The sequence below is a fragment of the Argopecten irradians genome, chromosome 5, assembly GCF_041381155.1.
Source record: "Argopecten irradians isolate NY chromosome 5, Ai_NY, whole genome shotgun sequence".
NCBI classification, from domain to species: Eukaryota; Metazoa; Mollusca; class Bivalvia; order Pectinida; family Pectinidae; genus Argopecten; species Argopecten irradians.
Genome location: NC_091138.1, coordinates 32545314 through 32551424, shown reverse-complemented (window position 1 = coordinate 32551424; position 6111 = coordinate 32545314).

The window sequence follows — 6111 nt, the reverse complement described above, 5'->3', positions numbered from 1 at the left end:
AGTCTGTGTTGTATGGAGAGGTTAGATCCTCACATTTTGATGACAGTTGTGGGTTATGTAGTCTGTGTTGTATGGAGGGGTTAGTTCCTCACATTTTGATGACAGTTGTGGGTTATGTAGTCTGTGTTGTATGGAGAGGTTAGATCCTCACATTTTGATGACAGTTGTGGGTTATGTAGTCTGTGTTGTATGGAGGGGTTAGTTCCTCACATTTTGATGACAGCGGTGGGTTATGTAGTCTGTGTTGTATGGAGAGGTTAGATCCTCACATTTTGATGACAGTTGTGGGTTATGTAGTCTGTGTTGTATGGAGAGGTTAGATCCTCACATTTTGATGACAGCGGTGGGTTATGTAGTCTGTGTTGTGTGGAGAGGTTAGTTCCTCACATTTTGATGACAGTTGTGGGTTATGTAGTCTGTGTTGTGTGGAGGGGTTAGTTCCTCACATTTTGATGACAGTTGTGGGTTATGTAGTCTGTGTTGTATGGAGGGTTAGATCCTCACATTTTGATGACAGTTGTGGGTTATGTAGTCTGTGTTGTATGAGTTAGTCCTCACATTTGATGCGGTGTATGGAGGTGGTGTAGATCCTCACATTTTGATGACAGTTGTGGGTTATGTAGTCTGTGTTGTATGGAGGGGTTAGTCCTCACATTTTGATGACAGTGTGGGTTATGTAGTCTGTGTTGTATGGAGGGTTAGATCCTCACATTTTGATGACAGTTGTGGGTTATGTAGTCTGTGTTGTATGGAGGGGTTAGATCCTCACATTTTGATGACAGTTGTGGGTTATGTAGTCTGTGTTGTATGGAGGGGTTAGATCCTCACATTTTGATGACAGCGGTGGGTTATGTAGTCTGTGTTGTATGGAGAGGTTAGATCCTCACATTTTGATGACAGTTGTGGGTTATGTAGTCTGTGTTGTGTGGAGGGGTTAGTTCCTCACATTTTGATGACAGCGGTGGGTTATGTAGTCTGTGTTGTATGGAGAGGTTAGATCCTCACATTTTGATGACAGCGGTGGGTTATGTAGTCTGTGTTGTATGGAGAGGTTAGATCCTCACATTTTGATGACAGTTGTGGGTTATGTAGTCTGTGTTGTGTGGAGGGGTTAGTTCCTCACATTTTGATGACAGTTGTGGGTTATGTAGTCTGTGTTGTATGGAGAGGTTAGATCCTCACATTTTGATGACAGTTGTGGGTTATGTAGTCTGTGTTGTATGGAGGGGTTAGTTCCCTACATTTTGATGACAGTTGTGGGTTATGTAGTCTGTGTTGTATGGAGGGGTTAGTTCCTCACATTTTGATGACAGTTGTGGGTTATGTAGTCTGTGTTGTATGGAGGGGTTAGTTCCCTACATTTTGATGACAGTTGTGGGTTATGTAGTCTGTGTTGTATGGAGGGGTTAGTTCCCTACATTTTGATGACAGTTGTGGGTTATGTAGTCTGTGTTGTATGGAGGGGTTAGTTCCTCACATTTTGATGACAGTTGTGGGTTATGTAGTCTGTGTTGTATGGAGGGGTTAGATCCTCACATTTTGATGACAGTTGTGGGTTATGTAGTCTGTGTTGTATGGAGGGGTTAGTTCCCTACATTTTGATGACAGTTGTGGGTTATGTAGTCTGTGTTGTATGGAGAGGTTAGATCCTCACATTTTGATGACAGTTGTGGGTTATGTAGTCTGTGTTGTATGGAGAGGTTAGATCCTCACATTTTGATGACAGTTGTGGGTTATGTAGTCTGTGTTGTATGGAGGGGTTAGATCCTCACATTTTGATGACAGCGGTGGGTTATGTAGTCTGTGTTGTGTGGAGGGGTTAGATCCTCACATTTTGATGACAGTTGTGGGTTATGTAGTCTGTGTTGTGTGGAGGGGTTAGATCCTCACATTTTGATGACAGTTGTGGGTTATGTAGTCTGTGTTGTATGGAGAGGTTAGATCCTCACATTTTGATGACAGTTGTGGGTTATGTAGTCTGTGTTGTATGGAGAGGTTAGATCCTCACATTTTGATGACAGTTGTGGGTTATGTAGTCTGTGTTGTATGGAGAGGTTAGATCCCTACATTTTGATGACAGTTGTGGGTTATGTAGTCTGTGTTGTATGGAGAGGTTAGATCCTCACATTTTGATGACAGTGGTGGGTTATGTAGTCTGTGTTGTATGGAGAGGTTAGATCCTCACATTTTGATGACAGTTGTGGGTTATGTAGTCTGTGTTGTATGGAGAGGTTAGATCCTCACATTTTGATGACAGTTGTGGGTTATGTAGTCTGTGTTGTATGGAGAGGTTAGATCCTCACATATGTCTTTTTGATGACATCCTCACATTTTGTTGTGGGTTATGTAGTCTGTGTTGTATGGAGGGGTTAGATCCTCACATTTTGATGACAGCGGTGGGTTATGTAGTCTGTGTTGTATGGAGGGGATTGATTAAAATGTAGATAACTAGTTTTGGTGGCAGCTGTGGAATATGTCTTTTGTATTACATTGTGAGATAGATTACTTTTGATGTTACCCATTTAACACTTGGTGTTTGTAGATAGATTAGACAATTTATAAGACAGTATAGGGAATAATTTGCCTGTAGTTTTTGTTGCAGACGGGTATTGTATGTGTTGTATAGAAGCTATGTAACTTAGTATAAGTGAAAGTTTTGTGACATTCGTTTGTAACAAGCATTTTTGTTGGCCTAATCATACATGTTCTGATCGACGTCGCCATTTATAGCGCCGTCTCTGTTTGACTGAATAAATCGACGCAATGATTCCATAGAACAAATAGTTCCTCAATAAGTTTGGAATTTTACAAGCTTGTTATTGAACTTCATGTATTAGGATAAATATTAAGATTTTCACGACTTATTCAGAGTACACTTGGATGTTTGTGTTAAAGCTCCATACTATTAAGCATATTTAGCAAGTTCAGTATGTCAGTACAGTGGGGGTGTTTTTACCCAATCAGAAATGAACACGAATAGACTGTGGATGTATTGTTATTGTTTATTTACTTCTGATATACATTTACAACAATTAAGTTGTGATCCGTGTACAAATGTATTATAATTATGGTACATAACATAATAATGCCTCGTTTGTTACACAAAATAACGAGCCATTTATTTTCGCGGGAATTTTTATTTTTTGCTATTTCAAAGACTTTCGGAAACTTGATCACTATAAATAATGACACATGACTAAGAAAACTCAAATTAAACTCATTATTTGGAATAGTTTCATGATCGTTTTCCCATTGTTTAGGACAAAACATAGTTACATATAATGTACTTACAAAACACAGTTATCCGTTCTAGTTAGCAATATAAACTATGAAGAATGGCATCGATCCTCGAAATTTCAGGGGTATCTACACTGTCACAGCAGATGAGACGGGTGATTTGGTCCTTATATCAAAATATTTGATGAACGGTACACTGTGGTTGACTGTGTGGGTTTGGAATTGGGAATCGCTGTCTCCGAAATATTCAAAGGAAGTACAAGCCTGTGATTGGTCAGGGTTTTTTTTCTGAACTGACACCAGTTTTCATTGGACGTAATCAAAGGGCGGATATATCGATGGTGATAGTAAATCCTGGAATATCGAGGATAGGAAGAGGGTTGTCAAACTATAAGTATCTTGACATATGATCCACCATTCAAAGTATTTACATAAAGGCGTCGTCGATTGATCCATGATTGAAATTGATATATATACATATATACATCACTAAATGTACCAACAACACTGTTTACAGGCTCAGCTTGATTATATGTAAACAATCACTAATAAACACTATCAATAACACCTCCCACGTATTATAACATCTACAACTACCATCTCTCAGGCTCGTTATTTATAATATACCAATATTATATATCTAAAATATTTTACATTAATTACATCTCTCGCTCTTTTTCTGTCTTGTCCTTACATTGACTAAGTTTATTTTTCAGATGTTATAACATTGACTGATCATCTCACTGGCGTATTAAAACATTTTATCCTGCAGCTGTCCCACATACTGACCGATAACTACTGCCGGATAAACTTGTGCTTTATCCGTCAATACGATATGCTTTATCCGTCAATACGATCACGTGAATTTGTTCCATATCTGACGGAACTTTTTCTAAGTTGACCCAGAACTTGAACCTTCCGGTGAATGAAACGTCATTCAGTCCTGCCAAAACGTGACGTCACAATTTTTACGATATCGAAAATCTCGTATGGCGGTGTCGTCTTTTTCTTGGCTCATGACAAAGGTATGTATTGTTAAGTAATTCTTTAATGGGTATTTATTGTTATTTGAGTATTTTCATTTTCTTTCAGTGATATATCACACTGAATAGAATTACGGTTTCTGTTTGTGAATGCGCTTATTTATTTCCCACGGCAGTAAAAAGGAGTACACTCTCATTCGGTTAAGTGAATGAATCTTTACCTCCGCATCAAAGAAGCGTCTCGCTTCGAGCGAAACAAAGTAAGGAACTGTCAATTTGCTTTCGTTTTGAATGCCATAATGGTTGCAGGATAAACAGAATACACGGTTAGTATCTTACAATAAAAGTTTTATTTTGGTGCTCGACACGGAAAGCCGAGATGACTCGGCAAAGCCTCGTCATCTCGGCTTTCCAAAATAAACCTTGTATTGTAAGATATTAACCATGTATTCTCTATTACTAAGGTCATCTCTCTCACGCGTTATAATATAATTAAATAAGGACATCTCTTACACATGTTATAACATTGACTACATTAACGGAGGTCATCTTTCTCATCTCGCATGTTATAACATTGACTACTGATACATTGACTGATGTCATCTCTCTTACATGTTACAACATAATTAAATAAGGGCGTCTCTCACGTGTTATAACATTGACTACTGATACATTGACTGATGTCATCTGTCTCACATGTTATAACATAATTAAATAAGGGCATCTCTCACGTGTTATAACATTGACTACTACACTGACTGAGGTCATCTCTATCACATGTTATAACATAATTAAATAAGGGCATCTCTCACACATGTTATAACATTGACTACTACACTGACTGAGGTCATCTCTATCACATGTTATAACATAATTAAATAAGGGCATCTCTCACACATGTTATAACATTGACTACTACATTGACTGAGGTCATCTCTCTCACATGTTATAACATAATTAAATAAGGGCATCTCTCACGTGTTATAACATTGACTACTACACTGACTGAGGTCATCTCTATCACATGTTATAACATAATTAAATAAGGGCATCTCTCACACATGTTATAACATTGACTACATTGTCTGAGGTCATTTCTCACGTGTTACAATATTGTCGGCATTGACAGAGGTCTTCTATCTCAGGTGTAATAACATTGACTACACTGACAGTTCCATCACTTATTCCATTGACTGATTATATCTCTCTCGTGTGTCTCGCGTGACCCAGATCAAATTGGTCACATTTTCAATACATTCTCACTCATCTTATATCATCGACCGATATCATCTCTCATATATCAAAACCATGATAAAAAAGTCCTACTATGAGGAAATTGGATGGAAGAGAGATAATTTTGTCAAATTACGTGTATATCTAATATTTGTCAGATGAAATGAGATTAAGAAGAACCCTTTGGTAAAATGTTATTATTCCACCCCCTGGTCATAAAATAAGGTGAAACTTTGACAACCCTGAAGTTCACAATCTGATTTAAATCCATATCCTTATACCCACTCCATTTCATAAAAGATCTAACAACATAACATATGAGGTCACATTTCGATGACCTTTCATTTTCACCAATCAAATTGCTGCTTCCAGATTTCTTGACGTGGACTTAAAAGTAAGCAAGTCCTGTCAGAATCATTTTCCTATGTTTATTCATTGGCCCAAAGATTACAACAGTTGTAGCAAAATAACGTGTTCAATCATGTAATAAGGTGGAGTGTATACATATGAACTGACGTACCAGGGGTTGCTTGGTCCTCTATGAAAGTGAGTAGGAATAGGTATCGTATTAATTTCTCTATTTACTTGACCTCTCGGGTAGGATTGATAGAAAAGATGTCTAATTCACACCAATAAATTGCGGATATCCCTGTCTATG